Source organism: Apis cerana, linkage group LG12 (genome assembly GCF_029169275.1).
Source record: "Apis cerana isolate GH-2021 linkage group LG12, AcerK_1.0, whole genome shotgun sequence".
NCBI classification, from domain to species: domain Eukaryota; kingdom Metazoa; phylum Arthropoda; class Insecta; order Hymenoptera; family Apidae; genus Apis; species Apis cerana.
The window spans coordinates 9,582,522-9,609,635 of NC_083863.1; the positions used below are offsets into that span (position 1 = coordinate 9,582,522).

A 27,114-nucleotide genomic window follows, 5' to 3' on the forward strand; every position below is an offset into this window, starting at 1 on the left:
CACCTAGGATACGAGTTGGCCAACGATCCAACGAGACGATTATAAAGTCTGCGCCGAGGATAAGGGCACACCACCACCACCACCACGATGCACGTGAGCGAGCGCGATTGATGATTATAATTAAGAAGCAATTAAACGTGCTTATTTGCGCGTCCGGCGTACCGTTATGCAGAACGGAAAGTCCATCGTTGTAATTAAGGGTTAACGTTTCAATCGGGGAATAATCGCGCGATCGGTTTGTTCCACGATCTCTCTTTTCGTCCCCTCTCCTCCTTTGCTTTCGAGCAAATTTCTGAGAATAGAAGAAGACAGTTCCCAGGATTTTCAGTACATCCAGCTGGACAAATAGGTTCGAAGAAAGGAGGAGCATCGTAGGATAAATTCCAATATGATAACAAGAATCCTCCTCTCGTTCGTATTTAACGCGATGCTGAAGAAGAAGAAAAAAAAACTGAAGAAAGGAACGGGAGGAAAAATGTAAAAAAATCCCAGGTGTGTGCGATCCCTCTCCGCCGAGTTACACGCATTGGTGCGCGAGGCGAACCGGTTTTAATTGCGATAACGATCGAGGGGGATGACTATTGTAACCCCAAGGAGGAGGCGGAGGGGGGCACGCGCGTTACGCGCCGAGTTACAGCACCGTTTCTGTGACGTCCCGTACGGTTCCAGTTTCCAGGATCAGATACCAAATGCGGTGTAACCGATCCACCGGCCGAGCCTCTTCTTCGATTTAGTCCCTCGCGGCTCATTTGAATTTCGCCGTCTAGGCGTATCTCTACGCGTAATCTCTACCCGTTCTCCCCTTTCACCGTCTCTCTCTCTCTCCCCCATCCTCCTCCTCCCCCTCCTCCCGCCGTTTCCAGCTATAGGCTTAACCTCGACGACCGACGATCCTCGCCCGGATAAGGATTCACCTCGGCCGCGACATAATCGTAGGGACAGAACGCTGACATTCCACCTGGGCAACTTCCTGATCCAAGACCTCGTCGTTTCCCGATAAATGTCGGGAACCGCGCAGCCAGTCACACTCCCCCGCGCGCGAGTAGTGTACGTCGTCCCGTTAACCCAACCTTGTGCTTCTTCTTCTTCTTCTTTCTGTGAGAGAGGGAGGGAGGGGCTCCTTTCTTTTATTCCTTCCTTCCTTCACGACCTTCGCGTGGATTTCGATGCCTGCTGCAGCGCGAGGATACCGGTGTTCGATAAACCGGCCGCCATCTTCCTTTCGGTATAATATCCGCTGATGTCGCGGCCGATACCATCGCTCGCGGATTTACATATGTATGGCTGGAGTCTGTGTTCTGGAAGCTCGACACGCGGGTGGAGGGGGAAGGGAGGGGTCGATGGGTGTTGGAGTTGCGTGGATATTTAGAATTCCGGGGGAAGAAGGGATTTTTTTTTTGAGAAAAGGAGTGGGTTTATTCTATAATTTTCTATCTATTTTCTGGAACACGGTTGAGCGGTAAAGTAGTAGTGGTAAAGGGATATCGTTGAGTGTGGGTGTTTGGAAGGTGTGTTTGGGATGGGGGAAAAATGTGAGTGCGTTTCAATTTTCTCTCGGTGTTGTAGGAAATATTGATAGAGTGAAAAGGGTGGATCTTTGAGTTTAGAATTCTGTGTGAATTTGAAATGGAATAAGAATAAAATACTGATTTACTCGTCTGCGTGTTCCAATATTCTTTCCTTCCAATTTTGAAATATTTAGAGGAAGGATCGAGTGTACGATCACTCCAATTTTCTTGCTGCTTTCTCGTGAAACTTTCATCTTTCGTGTATCGTAATCTTTGGACCACAATGACGGCTAAAACGGAGAAGAACGATCGGTGATTATTAGGGGAGGGGCAAGAGGGGAGAGGGGAACGTTTAGCATAACCATTTAGCGTGTATCCGGAGAGAAATACTCGGAGACAAGAACAAACGCTCGTACAAACTGCCGTCTGTGTTTGCCAATTATTGTAACAGCGAAGAAAACGCGGAGGATATATCCACCTGCCTGATATCCAGGCCTCGTCCGCGAGAAGAAATTGTACACGCAATTGTCCCTGCAACTTGATAACGTCTCTCTTCTCCGACTTGTATTTCCGTCGAATCCTTGATTCGATGCTTTATGATGCTTCATCGTGTTTACATAGAAGTAAAAAAAGAACAGAAGAAAGAGAGAGAGAGAGAGAGAGAGAGAAACTCTCATCTTGTTCGGTGGTGAAAAAAAGTAAAAGGGATCGTTGGAGAAAATATAATTCATTGGAACGTCCGACGCAAGGAAATTATCCATCCGGAAATATTCCAAGTAAAGTCGAAGAAAATCGATTTATACGTTCAATCACCATCAACTCTACTATTTTCTCGAAGGAACGACTCGCTGTATTGGCAATAAAATAATTCCCACTTAACCCCGGCCGACCCTGGTTAAAATAATAGTGCACACCGTCCATTGAAACCGGAGGTGTTTCATCGAATAAAAATCTCAGCTGGCGCACACACCTGGTGAGAACCGGGCAAAGGAGGGATCAAACGCGCCATAGACTGGAACTCGAGGTATTTCGACGATTTTACGATCGTACTCGAATTAAATGCATCGCTAATGAGCAAACCGAGCTCGTGAAATTGCGTTGCGGCACGGTGCTCGGCTCGAATGCGTCACGGATTTGCCATCTTTAACGAGCATGCTTAATACGGACACGGTTAGGGAATCGTTCCTCGAGGGAAAAACGCCGATAAATCAGTGGCGAGGGGACCAACATGCCGGTATGGTATATACAGAGAGAAAACTCTTGTTACCCGACCATTGTTTCTCGCCATTTAATTTCGCGTCCGGTATTTATGCGTCTTTGGTGGTAATTGCTTTTCTCTCTCTCTCTCTCTCTGCCACTTCCTGGGGATGATAGTAAATTCTCCGGATTTTTCTTTTTTCTTCTCTTTTCTCGGATTTAACAAGAAACGACGCGAACTTTATTCGTTTAACTTATCTCGGCGAGTATAAAAATCGAACCAATTTGTTAAAGATTTCCCCGAAAATGTATCTTTCTTTTCTTTTTTTTCGACGCAGAAGAACATCGATCGATCCTCGAGAAAGAGAGGCTCGATTGATTTCGATTGGAAAGGGTGAAGAACAATTAGACACCGGCAAGATCGTTTTATGAAACGAATTAGAGGTAGGAAAGAAGAGTGGGGTGTTATTATTCCGTTATTAATCAAGTTTTCTTGCAGGGTAGGACGCCGGTAGCGAAATGCTCTTCTTGCGTGGCACCGCGGCGCAAACGCCGTGGCGAGTTATCGACGCAAGAATATGATGCATGGGGCGCCACGCGGCGTCAACCGTTTCTTCTTTCCAACACCGTGGCTAATGCGGTGGAAACCCTTGCGTTGCGCGTGCACCGCGTGAACGTCACGCGTTCCGATTCCCGTTTTCTCGAACAAAACTTTGCTTCGCTCTGGGAGTAATGCTTTGGAATAATCGGTCGGATCCGAGGGTAGGGGAGGTTACGTTAAAGGGGACGATGTTATTACAGTCACAGAAATACGGAAATGGATTACCACGTTGTTATTACGCGTGGACTCGAAGAAGCGTAATCTTATTTAATTCTTATTCTTCTTCAACCGAGGCTCCCTTCGTAAAACGCTGCGTCGTTAAACGTACTTATACGTAACGCAATTATTTGTAACATCGAGACCAAGAATTACGGATATATTTTAATAAAACGTTAAATTACATATCTCGCGCGCTACTACTTTTTCCAGGTTAATCAAACGAAAAGTACGAAAGAAAATACCACCATCGAGCACGAAAAGGGAATAATTCGTCGGTGATTCGTGACAAACGTCCATTCGTTCTCCTTGAACTCCACGAATACTTCACCAACTCGTGCGTGCGTTAACGGTGCTCGTCGTAATTAATTGTCTATACGTTTATAGGGAAAGAAAGTAATCTCGACAAGCGAAAAAGCAGCGGAAAAGAAAATGTTGGATACGAAGGAGGCGAGAAGGTGGTAGAAGTAGGACGAAGAGGGGAGCACACTGCGCTATATCAATTGTAATTGACGTTAAACCCGTTGGAGTCGTCGACGACCTTTCACCGGCGATGCGCCATATCTGCGGTTATCGTCTTCCGTGTTTCTTCCCGCATTCGAGCTGCTTTTCCTCAAACCTACCATCGTCCAAAGGGGAGAGGAACGACGACGACGACGACGTCCGCGTCTTGGACGCCCGAGGACGATGGATATCGATCCTTTCGTCGCTTACTTCTCGACACCTTGATCGCAGATTGGATCTCATTACGGGGAGGATTCGATAAAAATCGCCCCGACTCTCGAGATCTCTATCTCGCGAGCCTCGCTCTCACGTCGTTCGGAGAGAAACGAAGGGGAAACGATGGATTAAATCGCGAGGGAGTTCGCGAACTGGGTTCGAAAATTGAGAAGATTAAATGTGGAAACTGTTGATTGGACAGGTGAAGAGTGAAATTATTTAAATTTACGTTTTTATTTTCGATCGATTAAAAAATATATATATATGTTGTACGTCACGTCCTGTTAACTTTATTGTTCGTTACATTTACAGGTATTTCGAAAACGCCTTTCAAGCGAAGCCGATCTATTATCGGGCAATTCGCATTAAAATTACGGGCCAACTAAGAAAATTTCATCAAACGCAAACCATAAAAGATCCCGCATGCTCCATATAAGCTACGCTCGTTATCGGTATAAGCCACGTAAGCAGCGCGTTTGAAAACCGACGCGGTCGAATTTTACGACCCTGCACGTCCAACATATTTGACAGCCGGTTGTCGTTAGAGAGTTTCATTGCCGCGATTGTGAAATCAATCGGCTCGTATGCATAATTGGAGCCTGGCGAGGAAACGAAACGAAATTTCATACCGAACCCGAGCTCTACCGAGGGGGAACGGTTTCGCGTCGCCGTCTATGGGCAAGAGCGCGTTTTCCTCCGTCTGATTCGCGCCAGGCCCTCCCCCCGTTGGATCCAGAACGCGATCCAACTTCTCGATAATCTATCAAATGGCATTTCAGCCACGTGTGCGTCTCTCTCCAACGATCGTCAATTCCGAATACGCAGTTCCGAGCGAAATCCGATAAATTATTTATCAGCGCATTAATCTACGTATTTCATATCGTTGTACGATTTTTATTTATCCATCGTAAATTGGAAGGGAACGAATTGGTTTTGGTAACTCTCTCGAGAATTTTTCAACAGGATCGATGAAAGCAAGCGAATAGTGAGAAATACTGTAGAAAATTGTATACGTTTAAATTTCGAGTCGAGCTAATTTTCGTCCGATAAAGTTGGAAAGTTGGAGAATTTTTCTCGATACGGGACAAAGCCGGAAGGCGAATCCCATCGCGACGCAAAGGCGACGCGGCGCAGCGTTTACTTTGTCGGCGCGATAACCATTGGCCATTGAATTTATTCCAGGAAGGATAACTCGAACTTAGAACGGAAGGAGCCCGCCGATAAGATCTGGCCGGCATCGGGCCAAAGTAGCCCTATCCGCGGCACCGCGATAACAGATACGAGCCGCAGATAGGCAACGCCGGGTGACAAATAGCGCGTGCTGTTACGTGCAACCCGAGTTGCTGCCGCGCTTTTTTTCCCCTATCTAGATAGCGATTCTCCACTGTCCTGTCTCGATGATAAACGTCGCACAACTCCGGCCGCGATCCCCCCCTCCGTTTCTGCCGCGGTTTCGCGCGTTGGGAGGTTTCTGCTCGGGGATATGAGACGATAATTAGAAGAAGGGGAAACGCTCCTAATTCTTTCCCGCCATTACTTAATCTTGGAACGATTGCAGGATACATATATGTCGTAAGAGTATTTTGATAATTTGATGTTACGCAGTTTTAGTTTTATTTGTAATTTTTTGGTTATAACGTTAAATTGATGTGCGTTTAATCTTTAAGGATATGTAATTAACGTTTGTGAATTTGAAAGTTTTGTACTTCTTTCAACGAATTCTTCTCTTATACTTTTATGTCAGAATATTTGTATATAGGTTCTTTTATTTTTCAAACAAAAATTCGTCAAATTCGTTATACAAATCCTACTGTGTTCCCTCTTTTCGATTTTATAAATTTTATAAATTTTTAAATAAGCAAATTTAAAGAGAGCCGATAAATTAGGTAACGATTTTAGAAAATTTTAATCAGCGCCATCTCGCGTTTGGATCGCCGAAGCTCCGACTTGTTACTAGCGTAGCAGAATATGCAAGGAGGTATGCGAACTCAAAGACAAGGAAAGCAATATTGTGCGAGAAGGATAGAGAGTTTTTCCGCCATTTTATGGAAAATTATACGCTTTCTATGGAAAATATTGACACTTTCAAGATCACAATTTAAAGTTAGAATTTCCAACAAGTTTCTAGTATCAATTTTAACACGAAATTCTTAATTAATTGGTTAATTATTAACGATTAATGCGTGATTCTGATAAATTAAGGACGCCATATTGAAAATTTATTATTTATTTATTTCTTACGCAAAATTTCGATACTTTCAAGATCGCATTTTATAGTTAGGGTTTCAGGCAAGTTTCTCGTATCAATTTTAACGTGAAATTCGTCTTAATTAATTAATTATTAATGATTAATACTTATATTTAATATTTTAAAAACATCGTATTGAAAATTCATTAATTATTCGTTTTCTACGCAAAATTTCAGCATTTTCAAGATAATGATAATTTAAAAGTGCTAAAGTTTTGCATAGAAATAATTAATAAATGCATACGAATAATTAATAATTTTTCAATATGGCGTCCTCGATGTAGTCAGAGATGCTTTCTGTTCTTCTCGCACAATGTTGCTTTCTTTATCTTTGAGTTCGCATACCTCCTCGCATATTCTGTTATGCTAGTAACAAATCGAAGCTTCGGTGATCCAAACGCGAGATGGCAGTGATCAAAATTTTATGATAGTCACCTAACTTATCAACAAAATTTATTCATTTAAAAATCAATAACACGAGAAAGAGTATAAAATGTATAGATTAAACTACAATATAAGAATTATTTGAATGGAAATCGTATCACAGTGTAAAGAGGAATAATAAAAAAAAGAATGAAGATTTATATATGTGTCTTGTATGTATTTTTATGTTATAAATTAGCTTCATTACATATTCTACATACTTTTTTATATAATTTATTTTTGTATTTTTTTCAGTACATTGAAAATATATAGCCTTAAAGGATTGAGTTATACCAAACAGTAAGTATAAAACAAGGTACGTATGTCACGTTCTATAATTAGTATTAAGTAAAATGTTTAAAAAATGTTATTCTGAACGTGAGATGTCTAAAAAAGGTAAGTATTAAAGAGGTAAGTATAAAAGGTAAGTATAGAAGGTAAGTATATCATTCCAAAAAAATTTTGTATAGAATTTCATATAAAATTAATATTTTATCAAAGGATTTCGACAATTCTTAGAAAAGATGTTAAATTCTTGGAATTCCTAAAATTCTAGGAAATGACGTCAAATTCCTGGAATTATCGAAATTCTCGAAGGAAAAAAATTTTTGGCCAATTTTTCGACTTTGTATTAGGAGAACATGAGTCGATAGGAGGTCGCTCGAGAAATTTTTCCTGGAATTTTGCCAATTCTTGGAAATGACGTCAAATTCTTGGAATTTCTAAAATTCTAGGAAATGACGTCAAATTCCTGGAATTATCGAAATTCTCGAAGGAAAAAAATTTTTGGCCAATTTTTCGACTTTGTATTAGGAGAACATGAGTCGATAGGAGGTCGCTCGAGAAATTTTTCCAGGAATTTTGCCAATTCTTGGAAATGACGTCAAATTCTTGGAATTTCTAAAATTCTAGGAAATGACGTCAAATTCCTGGAATTGTCGAAATTCTCGAAGGAAAAAAATTTTTGGCCAATTTTTCGACTTTGTATTAGGAGAACATGAGTCGATAGGAGGTCGCTCGAGAAATTTTTCCAGGAATTTTGCCAATTCTTGGAAATGACGTCAAATTCCTGGAATTATAACATACTTACCTGATATACTTACCTTTTCCGTACTTACCTCGTGAGGCAGCAATTTTTTTTTTATATATAACATTTTTTTAACAGTTTACTTATTTCTAATGAGAAATATACAGTGTGGAACATCTAACTTTATTATAATACAAATATCCCATTCTTTTTAGCAACATTAAAAAATATTTTAGATAAAAGTTGAATGATCTCGAGGGGAGCATGTTCTGATGCTATTAAGTGTATCTTATATGGACGCGTAAAGGATTTATGAATATCGATTTAATTTTTTTATATGAAATTATATGTTTTTTAATGCATTATTCGATGTAGTTTTGCATTCTCTTTAAGAACGTATTAATCACTTGAATCGAAAAATAATTAAATGGAAAGATATTTAATCATTTTTTAAAGTAATGGTTATTTTTTATAAGTGATGTAATAGTTTTTATAGAGAGTAATACTCTGCATCTAATGATATAACAGAAAATATATAATATCATTAAAAAACAAAAATTGCACCTCTCTCTTTTAAGAAAGAAATAATAACACCCCATATTACGCCCTACTCAGAATCATTCAACTTTTCTGTAAAACATTTTTTAATATCACCAAAAACAAGCGTGATATTTCAAGCAACAAAGTTATGAACCAACTCGTATACATATATATATATATATATATATAATTCTTTCAAAATGTAAAAAATTTCAAAAATATATATATATATACATAAAATACATACATCGAATACATAACATAAATAACATAGCATATACCCATTTCTGCTGTGTCTGGCTACTACTATGCCTGGCTGTTCGTTACTACTTTCTCCAACCGACAAGCAGCAGGAGTATTCGGTAAGTAGTAGAGGACCGTACGAATCAGCCATCCTCCCGCCCCCTTTCTTTCCTTTCACCTCCCAAATTCACCGAAACGAGGAAAAAGATAAAGGGAGAAACCGCGAAGAATAATCCCAACGATTCCATAAAACTCTGAAACGCCCAACTGCGCAAAAGAGACAAAACCGACTGGAATAACAAAGAGAAGAGGAACGTAACGCGCGAAAAGCGCGACGACTCCGATTATTATTACTCACCACGAGGCGAAACGAAGTTGGCGTTCCGCGACGCGTGTCTAAAAAGCGAGCAGAGCGGCCGTCTCGTCACCGCCGCTCGTGGACGCGCGACCGACAGGTGACACTTGTTACACGACGTTAATACAAAGCGGCCGCCCCTTTGAATTTCATAGCAGCCGCCTCGCTCCATCCTTCCCCCTCGTCCGAGTCTCTCGCTCGTGCACGCTCATGTAAATCCCTGAACGGGGCGAGTTCGAGTTCGAGGATATCGCATCCCCCTCCACTCTCCCATCTAACGATACTCGAGCCAACGATTCACGTACTCACGATACGGTCCGTCCCTCGATTTCCATGATATCGGGACGGAAAAGCTATGGAAATGGAGGAGGAGGAGAGGCAGCACGAGGCAGCGAATAAGAGAGTTCGCATAGTTAGCGGCACGAGTTAACATTTGACGCAGGAGGAATACTAAGCTTGTGCATATAAGCGTGCTCTCCACTCGCGCATCCTTCTTCTCCTCCTTTCTCCTTCTGCCTCCTCGGCCGTTTGCAGTTTACGTTTGGCATTTCGCGTGGAATGGCAACGCGAGGAGGGAGAGAGAGAGAAGGACGGGCTCGTACTCCGTCCGGGGCTCGGTCCGTTGCTTGATTTACTTCGTTATGCGACCGATGTCGCAGGACGGAACGCGTGTCCCGACGTTGGGGCCCCAACTACGGGGGACCCGCGAGATTGCGGATAACGAATAGGTAACGATCGGATTGTGTTTCCAGAGATGAGGGCCAATTACGGGTATAACGTCTACGGCCGCACGAGCTGATCTTTGCCCGTTAGCGGTACACCCACGCGTGCCGAGCGAAACCGTACGTATCTGGCAATCGTCGTTGATCGATCGATCAACGATCGACTGGGAATTAGCGCTGATCGCTAATCCATGCGCCGCTGCACGGATTTCGGCTTTCGAGATAGAACGGAAAAAAAATCAAATTTCTTCGCGACTCTTTTCCCCTTTTTCTCTTCAACCGCATCGAACGAGCGTAAAAATTACACGGTTCTCCTTTCTCGAACAATGGAACGCGTTGAAGAAAAAGCGTATATCTTTTCTGGAACAACCGATGCTCGAAAATCTCCCATTCAACTTCGTTTTTTTTCCTGGCAACTCTCCATTCCCCCCGGAATATAACCTACTCCGGCTAAAAGCTCGGCTCGACGATATGAAAACGAAAAAGGGGGGGAGGGGATCGAAAAGGCTTCTTCGTCCTCGAAGAAGAAACGCGTATTGTGCCGGCAAATGGAATGGAGCATCTGGGTGCAGCCTCTCTCTCTCTCTCCCTCCTCCTCTCCTCGCGCGCGAGAAACGTTGCGCAAGCGTAGAGAGACAGAGAGAGAAAGAGATGCGCGGAGCCGAGAGGAGCGGCCTGAACCGTGGCTGGATCCGTGGCAACGGCGTGCTCGCGTGCCGTAAATTTCGAGCTCGTGCGCGATGCTACGGCGTACGTGTGCCCCGAGTGTGGCACGAAGTGTGCCAGATCGCGTATAAGAGAGCCGATCCTCTTCTTCGCCCGCGCGCGTACCGTATCGGGCATTCGAGAGTATATACCGCCAACACGAGATAGGCAACCGCTCTCCTCTAGCTGTGCGGAGAAACAGAGAGAGAGAGAGAGAGAGAGAGCGAGGAACGATCGGCCACGCTTGTCCCGCGCTCGACATTTAATCCTCGGCAAAGGCGAGACGCGTCTAAGGGCGAACGCGAGACCGACTCCTATATACTTGCGTCGACATGTGTGGGTGAACGGTTTCTGCCGGTAACGGGAGCTACGACATCGAGATTGTCACGCCACGGGTAGAGATCTCGTCACGATCGACCCGAGCGCATCCTCTTCCTAGATTATTTTCTTTTTTTCTTTCTTTCTTTCTTTCTTTCTTTTTTCCACTTTCATGTCGCCCCTACTTCAACTGCGCATGTGCACACACGTAAGAATCTTCTTCCTTTCGGTTCCCCTCGATCCGATGGTTCGAAATTTCGCGTGAATGTTCGTACACGTGAGAGATGTTCCTCGATATTTTTTCGATTGGCGCGCGAAATGGAAAATGGCAGTTTTATATTTTTTAGAGAGAAGGAGGGAGGGGGGAGAAAAAAACGGTACATCGCACGCGCGAGTGTTTCGCCGTGACAAATGGGCTTGGTTGCCGCGCGTGTACCGTTTCTATGGGACGATTCGAAGCGTTTATGGAGGCAAATAGCGGCGAGGGTCTCGTTCGTAGGCAGTCGATTATTTTCTCGTGTGTACGGGGCATTGAAATCCTAGTATGCAGATGTTCCGCGGGCTCTGTCTTCGGACGGCACGCGTTCGATTCGCTCCATTGTGAAACGGCCGACAAGCCTCGCTTCCAATCCGCCTCTCGCCGTCGACCCCTCGGCCGACACGGTCGTTCGACGAATCGATTTCTCCCGACATCCGGTACACACCACCGACTCGGATGCGCAGCTTGCGCGCCAATACCTGTCGGGGCGTAATCGTCCCCCTTCCGGATACGAGAACACGTGCAGGACGTTGAATTTTACGTTCCTCTTTTCTAATTACGAGAACTTTCCAATTGCAACGTTTTTACGAAAATTTCCTCCGACGAATTTGCGTTAAATTGCAAGTAATCGACCGATTAAAATTCCTTCCACCCCCCTCTCCTTCGCAGAAGAAGAAGAGGAGAAAGAAGAAGACTTGGATTCTTTTCTCGGCGATTTTCTTCCGCGAGGCGGAGGAGAGTGGGAACCTCCTCCTACGAAAGGCAGCCGGAGGGCAACGCCGACACGAGGCATCCGAGATATCGACGACGCGCGTCGTCCTATCTCGAGTCGGAGGCGGCGAGCAACGCGGAGGAGGTGTGCTCCGAGTTCCTGGTTCACCTGTAATGCCTCGTCCAAGACGAGGCTCACCTGGCCGTGTTGCCACTCCCGCGGCTGCGCCACCACCTCCGCGACATGCCGCCTTTTCACTCGCGGCGGCGTTATTATCAAAGGTCAGCCGGGAGGTCGTCTCGACCCGAATTACCATAGTATAGGTCACGGAAGATGCGCCTAAGGACCACGAACGGGAACACGACCTGCTAAATGCCTGTGCGTGTAATGGAAAGGTGCGTAATTTATCCGTCGTTTAATCGAGTAGGAAGATGCAATACAATCGAGATCTTGCTTTAAAAAAAACGCGCGGGAGAAAGAAGAGACGTGTACCTTCGTCTCGATGGAATTTTATTTGGATTGGTGGAAATGGTATCTCGATAGGACGATAGATGGATTATTCCAAATACGATATCCGGTTGTCGCCGCATTTAATACGACGCAACGCTTCCCCCTTTCCACCTAAATAGTTACCGCAATGCGGGCACGAGTTTCCGCCTGTGCGAGGGCACATCAACCCTTGAGTCGCCGGCTTGCCACGCCAAATATATACGACCGTTCCGCATTGCAGTCGCCACTCGTGGCGAATCATCCGGATGGAACCCGACCCGATAATTCTATCGAGCGATTCGCGAGATAGAGAGGACGATCGAGAAGCACGGAAACACGGGGTTAACGGACGAAACGTCACCATCTTAACGGGAATAATAACGGGAATATCGAGTTTTCCGAATAGCCGAAAAATCATTGGTTGAAGCGGCGTCGCGAAGCGGAGAAGATGCACGGGTCGGTCGATCGAGGCGGACGAGCGATCTTACGTGTGCGTGGCGGATCTTACGGGCAGCAATTACGGTTCAGAATCCGGCAACCGCGGGTCTAGAAGTTCAGAGTTCACCCGCGGCACAATGAACCGTTCATCGATGCCCCGAGGCGGCTCGCGTTCCCCTCTCGAGGAACGGCTTCGAAATAACGGCGCGTCAATGGAACTGTTGTAACCTCGTGGGACCCTTTCGATGGATGGATTCCTCCATCGAGGGAAGGGAAGGAAAGGAAAGAGGAGGAGGAGGAGAAGAAGAAGAAGAAGAAGAAGGAGATGGAAAAAGATTTTCTCGGGACTCTTGGCACGCGGCCTCTCGTTTCGTCGACGGACGTTCGATGGAAACACGCCATTTCCCCATCCCACCCCGTCGAAACCGCGCGTTACGCGCCGCTGTCATCGCGTCGCATGACGAAGCACGCCCCTCGAACTGAATTACTTCTAAGCTCGCTCTATTCGGACCGAGAATGTGGATAATCGCGAATCGACGTGGATGATCGTCATTGGATCACCTTTGATCGTTCACTCGCGGCGTTAGAAGATTACGCGCGAACGATCCTCGACGATGAATCACGAGTTATTTTTTTTCTTTCTTTCTTTTTTTCCCTTACACGCCGTAAATATTCAGGATAGGATCGAGGATGCTCACTCGATCGGCGAACAATTATCTCTTTCCCTCTCCCGGGGAAGAATGAAACGAGAGGGAGGGAGAGAGAAAGAGAGAGAGGAAAAATGGCGATGCGTGTTCGCGAGGACGACAAGGCGGAGAGATTGCGGAATCGGCTAGAATGCAGATCCACACCGCCGTCACCGCCGCGGCGTTTTCTTCTATCTTGCCGGCAACCTGCAACGCTCAGCCCGAGCCTCGCATTTCTGGTTTTACCTGCCTGCCTTTACACCCATGCATCGTCCTGCATTATGCGCTACAGTCATCGTTCCAACTCTCCCCGACTCCCTCGCCCCTTCGTCCTCCCTTTCTCCGCCATACGTTACCTTCCCTCCTCCTCCGCCGCCTACTTTTACCCCCTTTAGCTTCTCCTCCCGTCCCATTCTCTCTCTCTCTCTCTCTCCCCCCTCGGCCTCTCCCTTCTTCCACGAGACGGCCTGTCGTTTCGCAAGGATGCACGTATCGCTTTATCTCGAGCTGCATTTAATTCACGTAGGTAGGGACTAGGAAGAAGAGCACGTGCATAACCCAGTCACTTTCAAAGGTTGGACGTTCGAACGCGCGGTTTGCGAAACGCAGGAGCATGCCTTTTTTTCTCTCCCCTGTTTTCCCTCTTTCCTCTTTACACCCCCTCTCCCTCGTCCCCTTTGTCCTCGCTCTCGATTACGTTCATTACGCGTCGAGGACGGATCGAGACGAGCAATTCTCCAACGTACCGTGTGGAAACCAACTCTGTATTTCGACGCGTACGTTGATAATTGGGGATTCGATCAATCGGAAGATCTAGGGAGGAAATTCTACTATTTGACCTTCGAGCGACACCTCGGAAATTCCTTGACCCGCCTCCCATGTTATCCACGCGCTCTCGATGACGCCGAGTCGAACTCGAGCGAGTTACGAAGGAGGATGGGGACGAGATAGCATTGTGGCGCGGAAGATGCCGTAGGAGGTGTAGGAGGATGAGTTGTGCCTCATTGTCGGGGCGGCATACGATTAGAATACATTAGATCTTCCCTCCCCCGTGTAGTCCCGCTTCCCCAAGAGGAATCGCCGAACGGGGACGACGTGCACGTACTCGTCGACTTTTATCGAAGGGAGGAAGACAAAGGGAGGGGTGTAATGGATCGTTCGCGATGATTAAACGTTGATCGCTGAATTATGTTGTGAACTCTGGTTGCGGTGAGAGGGGCGTGGATGCCAATCGGACCCGTGGTTGGTGCTTTATTGAATAACACAGGCGAGCAAGATGTCGTTTCCGCGTACCGATTCAACCACCTTTTGCATGGTCGTTGTGTGTGTGTGTGTTTTCGGTTTACATCGCGGCGATGATCGCGGCCGATAGATACGAGGAAATGGTCGGGACGGTGATTAAGAAGAATCGGCGAAGAACAATAGGAAGAGGTGGATTTCTACGAGGAATTCGAGTTTGTTGTGGGAAACGATGGGTATTCGATTGCGTTGCGGACTCCTCCTCGATCGGAGGAGAGGAGTGCGAAGATCCACGCTTTGTGGGAAAGTCGTACGCGTTTCGTACGACGTCGGCTCTCCAACGTTTCATCCGCCGTTGCGAAATCCCTTATCGCGCGTAAACCGTGTTCTGCATCGAGCAATTACTCCAATTATTCCAATTATTTCGACCCGAAACAGTATGCAAGGACGGATAATTACTCGTCTCTTGAAAGTAGCTCACCCTGCGCTTCGCATTCCTCTCGATTATCGATTAACCGGATTAATCGATCACCGATCCACGAGAGTAGAAAGTACGAGAGCAAAGTCCTGCTCGAAGCTTACCTTCCAAGAAATACCGCCACGATCCGCGTATGATCCGCCACGATCATGCGCCGGATCTCTCCAACGATCCTCCTTCATCTCTCGCCCCGTTATGTTGCCACTATTTAATTCGATTTAATTAAATCGAACGAGAGACGAGGCTCCCCCGATCGATCGCGATCGATCGACCTCGCCTTTTATTCCTGCCCCTTCCCCTCCCCCAAGCCCTCCACTGAATATCTTAATTAACGCCTCCACTTGGTCAACCGTGAAAGATCGGGGAACAGATGTGATCTCGGTGTGTTCGCTCGTGAGAGAAATCGGCGGTACATTGACGCGGCGGCGCAATTTGTACCCGTGCAAGAAAGCGAGGCGAGAGAAGAGCAACCACACGCCAGTGAGAGTACTCTTCTTCCCCTCTCCGCCTTCGCGTGAAATATCGTTCTGCTCTCGAACCGATCGAAACCGATTGCTCCCCCCACCCGCAAAAGTGAAATTACGAATTCCTCGATTTTTCTCCCCCTCCCCGAGATATCGGGGAATATCTTGCAAGATTTTTGGATTCGTAATGCTCGACGATTTCCTCGAGGATCGTCCGTTTTGATTCGATTGGACTCTATCCCGAGGAGGAGATAAAATTTTGCCATAGGCGTTCCTTCCGTTACGAAAGGAGAATACGGGGAAACGATCGAGCGCGTAGGACGGTGAATTTACGCCGACCGCTTTCTTACCTTCTCCACACCGGCTCGATTTACGATTATAGTGCAACGAATTAATGGGAATTAAGAGTCGCTGGACGTGCACCTCTGCTGGATTCTACCGCTTTTCGAGAAACCGGAGTCGCTTCGCGGAGGATGGAAATGGTTCGAATTCCTTCACCGAGGATCACTTTATAACGATGCATTCAACGAATGATCTCGAAACTGCTCTTCGAAAAAAGAGAAAAAAAAGTTCGAAAAAGTGAGAAAGGGAGCCGATTTCGACCGTGTCATCGCCCGGACATCTCCATCCAAAGTGGAGGGGCGGTGCAAAACCGATAAAGATTATCCAATTTCGATCCCTCCCTCGACCGACATCACGGTTGAATTGAATCGGTGGCCGCCGCTGCAGGACGCCGTTCAGGAACGGGCATCGATTAAATAATTCATACCCGTGGCCAAACAATAACCGACGCGAGACCGTTGCCCCCTCTCTCCCCTCCTCTCCCCCTTTGTTCGAGCATCGGTAGTTGTGGAAGTTGGCGAGAGGGATTCGAATTAACTCGACAAAGTATCGGCAGGTAGTCTTTAATTAGCACAACTAATTGCGCCCCGACTCGGTTGCCGGGCCCGCATGCAGAAAAGGTTACGCGTCGTGATTTATTGACCCCTCCCTCGCCCCTGTCCTAATTAAGTGCAAGAAAGCGCTATTGTACTGCCGCCAGAAACAATTACCGACCCGCCGAAAAGAACACGAGGAAGGAAACGCCGACGACAGGAATCCAACCAAACTGTTCCAAGAGGTTCCCTGGGATTCGTTAAGCCTTTCCGCGCGTTTCAGGGACGAGCCCGTTCGATTCCAATCACGAATCTTAATCTTTTCGAGGTAACGCCAGGGATCCAATGTCTCTTCGCTTAATAAGTCGAGAAGGGAACGCCTCTCTTTCGATTCGATTAATTGAACACCAAGAGAGTACGGGGTACATCCGTGGTACCATCGTTTCAAGTAATAATGAGAAAACTCCGTGTCTTTTCGAGAAGGATTGATTTTTCATTAGAACGATTTTCCCTTCCAATGATTCGGAACAACCACGACTTTCTTAAAATCACGATCGCGAATCGATTATCGATCGATCGAATTTCTTTTTTCCACGGGAATATGATTGGCTCGATGTGCACACAATTAAACGCGCGGCAACCGGGGCGGATCTCAACGCGGTCGAAAGTACCGCGGCGAGGTTTATTACGATTCTACATCAGCGGTGCCTGGTAACCCATTATGTAACGGGCCGGCGATCGATCTTAACAGCAGAGATAATGGATCCGCGTATTTCACAGAGCCGATTCTCCTCGAATCGCAAGATAGGAGAGGTTTCAATCCCTTTCCACGTATTCGAGTCCTACGAGTTTGGAACGAACGATGATACGTTTCTATACGGTGCAATTCGTTCGGTTAATTAATTAATTTCTTCCGACTCGAAGAGAGTTAATTCGTTATCGAATACATATCGAGGCTTTCGCTGATGAAACGAGGTCTAGTCTACACAGTGCAAGATTTATAACTGGAATATTCAAAATCGTCGAAATTATTTTCATTTATACGAGCTTATGATAATCATCCTACTGGCTTAATTACTTACAATTTATAAGTCATCGTTACGAGTCGTAATTAGAGAGACAAAAGAATTTTTACGTGGCATACGTTAGAATTCCGTGCCTTCTAATGCCTTCCTCTTTCCACGCGCATCGATCACCGTAAATTTCCCCGCGATCTTCGATCCGCGAAACGTTGTCGCTCCGTGTTAGACCGTGATAATTCGAAATCTCTGTGGCCCATTATTAATAATTACGGATGGAGTACCGCGTATTTGCCGTGGCGAGGGTCGGGGGATTTATAAGGTAAATTGCTCGAGAATTATCGCCGGCTCCGGACCATTCCGGCGCGAAATGTTAACGTTACCGTTCCTTCGCCTTGAAATGCTAATGCGGCTGTTCTCATGTCCCGAGTATCGAACCGAGTGATCTTTATTGCCGTCACGGTTCAATATTGAAATATCCGCAGCGTGGCGGTGTATCTCGCGCATCACGTGTCCACGCGAGAATAATGCCATCCGTGCGTGCAATTAAATACCGATTAAGTAATTAAGATAGGATCGCTTAATTGGATACGGTTGATCAAACCGTGGAGACCTATTTGCGAGCGGACAAAGGGAAACGTTTCCGATAAGCGGAACCCGTGCGGATAACACGAGCTCAACTTCGTTCGAACGAGAATCGTTTCGAAATATCAAAATAAAGAACATCGTAATTAATCATCATCGCTTAGCTGATGCGATTATGGGAGGAGAACCGGCAACAAAAAGAAGCACACCTAGGTGTAAATCGATTGACGATTAAATTCAACAAGACATTTTTCCTTAACGAAGCCTCGAATCGAGCAACCCTCTGCCAAAAATTTCCCATTTCCGCCACTTGCGACTAATGCGACTGCGGAGATTCAACACGTCGCGTTCGACGATTCCTCGGCTTTTCTCGTTGGCAAGGAATGAAGGGAGGGGGAGGAAAATTTACCGGCGCTCGTAATGGCTCCCCTGTCGGTCGTGACTGTGCAAACAATACGAATCCTAGAGCGTTGGCAAACGTTGGTTGTTGCGTTGCCCAACCGGCGCCGGGTCCCCCATGAGACTCGTCCTCCTCGTTCCATCCGCGTCCCATAAAGCGGCGCGCGATTTCGCAAGCTTTCGAGAAGCCCTCCTCCTCCACTCCCCCTCTCGCCGGCCTCGTAAAAGCGGCGACGAGATAGGATCGCGTCAGGTGCAGCCCACGAGAGCGTATCCCGCGATACACATATAGACGCGCACGATCCGCTGGATCCGATTTATATTTGCATGAAATTTATCGTAGCCGCGGCGGACATGTGTTCGCCGAGGATTATCGCGTTTTCATCGATCCCAGAGGGGAACGAACGCTGGAGATGTATCGTTCTCGCGATACCGTCCACAGTTTTTCATCCTAGATCCTCTCGACGGAGGATGCAAATAGTCGGCGTCACTCAGGGTCGAGCGAGAGATCCGACGAGAGACAGGTGTTAAACCTTCCCAGTTGGGGGCAGGGAGGTTTCGATGGATCGAAACGATCGACTCGAAGCATCGGAAGTTGGCTCGGATATCGGTTAGGTAGGAAGGAGGGTTGTACGCGTGTTTCGTCGAGTAATTAAGTCGGCCATTTTCGAGCGATTGTGATAACCGGTTCGGGGATTCGGGCACGTTTTCGCGATTACGCGGTTGCAATTATCGAAAACGAGGTTACGAAACCCCCCGCTCGTTACCTTCTAACAGCAACATTACATAAAGACACGTCTATTAACCTCGCGTTACACACTCGATATATCCCCGTGTTCGCGAATGCACACGGTGTAGAACGTACGGTCTACCTGGTCGAGCCGATCTCGTTCAGATCCGATTACACGATCCATCAATTTCGATCCCAGTATCACCGCTCCGAATCGACGATTATTCGCGAACCGTCTCGCTATCTCCGCGGAAACGCAGCCTCACCCAGACCCGGTAATTGACTTTTACTTCTGGCTACGGCCGCGCTTCTATTCACCGGAAACACCTGTGTCCATTCCAGTCTCGATTGCGCAATCGCTTCGTCGTCGATCGCGATTTCTTTACTTCTTCGCTTCTTTTTCTCCTTTTTTTCCTCCTCTCCCTCTCTCCTTCCTTTTATTTTTTTTCTCCCTCTCGAGCAGATATGCAGATCGACCGGTTAACGAGGAGTCGAATTTGGCAACAAGCGACGAAAAAAGCGAAACTAGAAAAACCGCGGTTGCGCAACGCGCCTGTCCTTCGGATTTAGGCTGGCCGAGGTCGAAACGCGAGCACAACGTGGCGGTGAACGTGGACGCAGGTGCGCTCGACGGAGCCGCTGCCAGTGGCCGAGAGGGGAACGGTTGGCGCATACTAACGATCATTTTCCACCCAGATCCAGATCCGATCCCTTTGATTTTTCCCGTCGCGCGGCCGAGAGGCGGCGGTCGAAACGATTACGCCCGTATCGGGCGTGTACCCTTGCGATTGCCGCGAATGGCACCGACCGAGACCGTCTCGACAGTTATGACGCTTATTTCGTGTACGGATCTAACGTAATTTCCCTGGAATTACGCTCGGCTAATAGGGCAGGTTTGCTCAGAATTGGTCGTTCGTGAGAACGATTATCGCGTGCCGTGACTCGCATCTTTCCCGATCGAATGCGTTTTATTTTCAGCGCAACTCGCCGTATTGACACGAGCGCGTAACGTGGACTCGAGCGTGGAAGCAGAAGTGGACGTTCGTAAGCGTGCAAAACGTAGTAGAACTAATAATTTCAATTTTTTCCCCCTCGTGACCGTCTCGCGCGAAGAAGACGAAACCCTCGTATTCCATTCCGACGGGTAAAGAAGCACCGACCGAGCAAGAACGAGTGGAGAAGATACCGCGGGGGAATTGGAAGCCACGCCGAGCGACGATTCCCCGACAACTCGGCGGGAGTTGATTTATAAAGAGCACACCCAGAGCGTTGGAAGGCTCCGGCTGGTACACCTCGGCTGATGCAGCGTTAATTTCAAAGACATCGCAGGTAGCGGGCAAAGGCATTAGAAGGATCATCCAGTAGCGCGGCCGATGTGGACGTACCTTCCTTCTCGGCGTCGCTAATAATATTTACCGGCAAGCCAGGCGACCAGCGAAATGGTAGGCAGACACACACACCTCGGCTGGTAATGACGCGGCTACCGACCGCTAACCTTATAATTACGTTTCTATTCTATTATGCGTCCGCGATTGCGCGCCAGACTCCTCCTTTTTCGTTTCGTTTTATCCTCGTTCGTCTCCCTCCCCTCCCCTTTTTTGCTTCAACCGTCCCCACTCTGTTCCAACCGCGGCGCGGCGGTCAGGTTTGTCTCCTGTGGAAGCCGTTTTTCTCTCCTCCGCGCGAGCGAGAGACGCGATCGAAAGTTGATTACGGCCAACATCGATTACCGTCGGAGAGCGTACGCCGGGAGAAACAAGCTTCGCGCGCGATTTCTCGGTAGGGGATCGACGAAATACGTTTATTAGGATCCAAGATCCGCGTCGTCTCACGGGATGTGCTCTCGCGTCTCGTTCAAATTTTTAATGAATTTATTCACAAGCGTTGAAACAGGTTGAAACGGTATTCGTATTCGTTCTAAATATTGATAATATGATACATTCGTGTTACCAACTATTCTCGGCCCGTACGTTCGCTCTATACGCGCTCTCCCGTACGTAACCCGGGCTTCGTGTACTCCGTGTTTAATACAACACTGTTACGCGTGTAACTCCACGTATACAAAACCGCGCGATACACGCGTTGCGCTGTGCGCTGCTCGCATCTTGCATAATACGCCGCGCAATTTTTCCCAAACGCACCTACCCAGTGTATTCTTCAAATTGCGATATTCGCCTTACACCTGCGCAATCTGCAATTTACCTCGTGCCTTACCGTGGACCAAACACCTCGCCACCATGCATAATGCACTATCTCCGCGTGCGCTATCTCTGAAACGATTACCATCTACACGCGTTGCATCTGTCGCTGGCTCGCTGCGAAACGGCCATCTAAATCACGAGTCGCGTACGCGTCAACGGCGCACGTATCCCGAAAGAGAGGCGAGCGACCACCTAGCGCCAGGTATGGCTGCGTGAACGCGGCTTCGTTAAGCGGGAGAGAGTGCCTCGACCCCGCGCCTCTAATCAGCGAGAGGCGCGGGCGAAGTCGCCGCGTTCGAATGCGCGGCCTCGGCCGCTCATTAACATGCATTCACGCCGCAATATTTATCGTTGCCTGCCTCCGTTGCGCGTCCACAGGGACGCGGCCACGGCATTCAGATCCTAGATAAAAGCAACGATCTGCCTGCGTTCGGACACGCACCGTGGAAACCGGTGTGCCAACAAAAAAGTGCCAACTTTTTCCTTATTCTTTCTCATTTCCATCGCGCGATTCGACTGTTATCAGCGGACGATCCTCGCCTCGAGGGATCGAGAGGAAGAGGGAAAGCGGGCGATCGCGGGTCCCTTTCACACGCGTCGAAAACGAGGTTTCAGGTAAACGCGCGCATTAATCAAAGGGATATTAAGGTCATCGCCTAAGCCAGATAACCGGTCCACGAGGCTTGGCGCCAACTACGGTTACACGAGAAGGAGGAGGAATACGATGCCTGCGTCCTGAAAGTGGGCACGTTGGCGGGATCACGACCTCTATATTGAGACGAAAGATCGACTTAAAGGTTTCGAAATCCCGCGTGCATATCTGCCACGCACGATCCGCCTCTGACACGCTTTCGGTTAACGAGTTATAGGATACAGGGTGTGCCTCGAACAGAAGCGGTTGACCAGATCTCGTGTTTCTCAACTTCCCGATTACCGTTCGTCAACCATTCGTTGGAGAGGAATCATTGCTCTCCATTGATTCTCGAAAGAGATTTATAGATTCGCGAATCCGTGGTTTTAATATTATTGATAACTTCGATTACCAAATTTATTTATTATTCGGATCGGTCTCGAAGATTGGATTATATCGTAATATCAATATCAACACAAGGATGAACGATAGCGATCTCTCGTCGTCGCCATCAGGAGAGATTGAATTGTAGCGCCTTATGTGGATAGGGACGACTGTGATTCCCGAGGGAGGGCAAGCGCAAGAACATCTCGACGAGGGGAGACGTACGTGTATGCTAATCCCGCAGAGCGCGTCGACACTCTTTCCGGTACGGTGAACCAGTCTACCCCGCTTTGGGGTGAACGACAGCGCACAACAGGGAAACGCGCATGGCGCGTCCCTTTATAAGGCACCACGTACGTTTCCTGTTTTCCTATCTTTTCTTTTCCTTTTTCTTTTTTTTTCTTTTTTTTTCTTTTCTTTATGGATTCACGCATCTCAGGGGGGCGAACTTTGACGCCGAATATACACCGAGCATCGTCTACAAATTAACCGTGTGAGAAACAGATCCTTAAATGGATCCTCGAGATCCATTTATCGATCTATTCATCGACGACGCGCCCTTCAACTTTTCCCTCCCAATTTTTCTAACTCGGATTTCGTCGACGTTAACGACGTTTTACGCAATACGAATAAATTAACGCGATTAACCGGGGCGACGGATTAAAGATCGGGTGGAAATAAACATACGTTATCAAATACGAAATCGGATCCTTTCCACGGTGATTACCAAGAAATTATGGGTAATCACGGAGGGAATGAGGGTTCGCCTATCTCCCATGAATACATTAATAACATCATTCCTTGTCCCCACCCCACCCCAGCTTAGATCCCGCATCTAAGATTTCTGTCGATTATCGTACGTGTCAAAATGCGGTTTTACGCTTCTCCTGTGAAACGAGAATAATAATCCTTCCTCGATTTCCCCCTTCATTATCCGCCGATTGGCCACTTCGTGGTTCCTTCTTCTCGAAATAGACGAATATCATCGTTATATTCTTCGATCGCGTTTTAAAAATACACACGACACGCCTCGAAACGTGTCAAAGGAAAGGAAGGAACAGAACCCGTTGAAAATTCGAGACGAGTAAAGGATTCGGATATCGTTGTTGCGCAACGGAAACGTCGCGCCCGTAATAATAAAGAGTCGACGACGCGTCGAACGGATGGATCTGGCGTTTCAACGAGCGTTCCATGCAAATCGCAGCCGAGCTCGACGGGGCTCGTGAAAGGAAAAGTTCGCAACCTCTAAACGGGAGCAACCTCTTAACACGCTCTCAACGTCTGTTGCGTATATATCCACGCGATAGTATTTCCGATCGGGCCAGATTATCCTGGAAATTTATGTTACGTTGCGGCGAATTACCAAGACGTCGGGACGTTGGGGAAACGTCTTCATGCGCGCACAGGTCGCGTATGTGGGTAATTATTAGCAAGCCAAGCCGGGTAGCCGAGCGGAGATGGGACGGTACGTCGTGCGGATGCAAATAAAGGTGATCTACAACGGTGTAATCTCGGTGCAGCTCACGATCGGGACCTCGCGACGCCACGGAACAACGGGGGGAGAAGAGGAGATGCTATCTATCGTGCGGCCCAAGATCGCGGGCCCTCGAGAGTATCCTGTTTTCATACGTTCTCTGTGTCGGGTATCGGCCGGCGCAGAGATCCCTGGAACCTGTAAGAATCGATCGAGGCGCGTCCTTCGACCTAAGGATCGAAACTCGTAAACATCGACGTCGACACCGCGTCGATGAATTTGCGGTACATTATCCCCCTTAAATTGGAAAATTCCGCGACGATCGAGGATCGAGAAAGGCCTCTCTCTCTCTGCTCGATGGGATAAAGCGATCCGCGACGGCGCACGGAGCCGCAGCATCCCATCCAATAATTCGATAAGCCCGTTGAAAAATGGCCAGTGACACCGGTACTTCGTTACACGATCGACCAGTCATACCAGTCTTGACCTCTGGAGGAACCGCTTCGGAACCTTTCCCAGCACACCTGGGGAAACGTTACCTTCCTCAACCGTCCGTGCATCGACGAAACGATTTACAGTCCTCCCATCGCCGTTGCCTTTCCTCCTCCTCCCCCTCGATTCTTCCCCTCGTTATCGATCTCGTACGCGTCCCACCGACAGTTCCGAGCACCGTACAAACCGTACAACAGACCTCTCACCGCTTCGTGCCACCAACACACCACGCACGCGCCGTAAGTGTTCCCCGTGCTGCACACAGCAGCGGGGACACGCTTTCGTCAATTCGACACCGGAACGCATCCAGTGTACCTTGTTCCAGCACGGAAAACACGCGTCTCGACGCGCTCCTCGATTATTTGGACGGAATTAAATCCCGTCGTTTCTTCCCTCTTTTTCTTCCTTTCTTCTTTTTCTTCTTCTTTCTTTTCTCTCTTTTTCTTTTTTGCATACGATTAGGTCACAGGCCGTTGTAGCAGGCTCGGCGGACCACGTGATTTTACGAACGTAAAGCGACGCGGTCGAGGAGGACGTGTAGCTGAAAACGGGTACGTAATCAGGCGTAATTAGCCTGTTGTGCCGTGGTAAAAGGCCGCGTCGGAAGGAAAGAGGGGAGAAAGAGAGAGAGAGAGAGAGAGGAATAGGTGAGTGACCCTTCGCCTCGGGCGGGGTTCACCGTGGGGTCTTGGGCAGGGGTCGAAAGGGGTCTCCGTCTTTTTCCGTCCGCCTTCTTCTTCCTCAGGTGCGTGTAAAGCAAGCCTTTCTAGCTTCGGGATTCTATCCCCCTTTTACCGCCGCGTGTGTCTCTTTGTCCCCCTCCCCCTCTATCCTTCCTCTATCGCTATCGCCGCCCGATACATACATCTTTTTGCGTTTTCTCCCGCCGGGGGCAACGGCCTCGGCCTCAAAGCAGCACCGCCCGATCTTCCTTCTCCCCTCCCCTCGCATCGCGTCCCAATCGTTTTCCAATTTTCCACCATCTCCCTCCTCTCTTCCGTTCTTTCCTTCTTTCTTCTTTCCTCCACCGATCGATCCGAATCGCGTGATGGAAAAATCGAAGGAGAGCGATGAAACGAATGAGGGGAGGGGGAAAGGAGAAATTTTCCTTTCGAGGGACATCAACTTGTCACCATCGTCGGTCGTAAATCGAAGCGGAAGCGGAATACTCAGAGGCGATTGCTCGAAGAAACAAAAGGGACAAAAATCATTCGCTTTCCGCGCGGATATTTTCCCCCCCTTTGAACGCGCGTCTCTACCGCGCGTGTGACCTTTCCTCCTTTTCATCGACTGGAGGGCAACGGCCCTACCAGCGACCGCAAGGAAAGGCCACCCCGTCAGCGCTGCAAAATTTTTCGACGATCGATCCTCTGCGAACTTCTTCTTCACAGGTGGTCGATGGGAATTATCACGCGACCGATGACCGGATCTCGTCCACTGCCGCACGCGATCCTCCACGATTAATCCCACCACGGACGCATCCCAACAACACGCTCGTTCGCGTTCACGCGTCGTAAAATTCGCCCTCCCTCCAATTCGAACGATATTGTTCCGTCCATAAATCTATAAGCGGAGATATCAACGTTAGATAAGTGGATTATTCGTAGTAACGTAACTTCGGGTTACGTTCGCGAAATAAGGGAGGGAGGAGGGGGAAAGGTCTGGTTTAACTCAACGGTAGACGAGAGCGTAAAGGTGGGAAGAAAAGGAAAACGAAAACATGGACGTTTTGCCAGTGGCCAAGCCGCGACAAGTGTAAATTAATTTTACAACATTCTAGAATGGCGAATACGTCGGTTGAATTATCCTCTCCAAGAAGGGAACTCTTCGGGTTATATTATATCTTAAAAGTGTGTAATTTATAATAGAAGCTTTCTGTCTCTCTCGATAAATCTTTCTCCATTAAACAGGATGTTAATCCTAGCAACGCATTAACATTATCGATAAAATATCAAGAATTATCATATTGAATTCGAATTATTTCTTAATCCCCTTAATATCCCCGTAATTTAAAAGTTACATACCTGCATACCTGCAGCTTAAATTTTATTTTATCTACTCATTATCGCGTTACTGCATTCTAGGCAGCGCAGAGAACGTACCGTTCCTCCGCGTGTAACCGATTCTTTTATAGCACCTAATAATTTTCGCTAGAAATCCAACAAACTCTCTCTCTCTCTCTCAATCTAAATAAAATTCTCACTTATATAAATAGCTGTCGAAGCACATTTTCGACGGATCGAACCACCACGCTTACTTCGTCCCACGCGTTAAATCACCTGCAACTTTAAATACCTTTCAGATATTTTACGTAGGCACGTAGCAACGCGACGACACCGCCACCTTTTCCGTCTTCTTTCTCCTGCTGCCATAAATGATTCTCCACGTTTCAACTTTTACGCTCCTTACAATAAATTATCCTGTGCCCGAAGAACACAGTTCGGCCCGCGACCACGCGACTTTTTTCTTTCCACAATCATCCTCATTTCCATGATTTTTCCTCCGTTGGAGGAAATTAGAGTCGGCCCCGACGTGTGCCGGCCGGTAAATCTGTCTGTTCTTATCACCATCTCGCAACGGCGTAGAAAACCATTCGTTCGCTACCAACTGATTTTCTCCCGTCCACCTGTAGATACGCGCGAATGAGCAGAGAATATTTTTCTCTTTTCTTTCTTCTTTTTTTCTTTTTTTTAATAATAATCCAAAAAAGAACACACGGAGCAAGTTTGATCGCGG

At 47.5% G+C, this 27,114-nt stretch overlaps 1 protein-coding gene and 1 long non-coding RNA gene across 6 annotated transcripts in view; one reads left to right on the top strand and one right to left on the bottom strand.

Moving 5' to 3' along the window:
- LOC114577616 (uncharacterized) overlaps positions 1–7,076 on the top strand; it is a 118,310-nt gene extending 111,234 nt beyond the window's left edge. Inside the window, exons 5-6 of the long non-coding RNA XR_003697811.2 lie at positions 3,910–4,444; positions 4,555–7,076. This is a non-coding gene — a long non-coding RNA (uncharacterized LOC114577616). The remainder of the gene's footprint in view (positions 1–3,909; positions 4,445–4,554) is intronic.
- LOC107998379 (Krueppel-like factor 3) overlaps positions 1–27,114 on the bottom strand; it is a 237,423-nt gene that overhangs the window by 100,906 nt on the left and 109,403 nt on the right. The window lies entirely within an intron of this gene.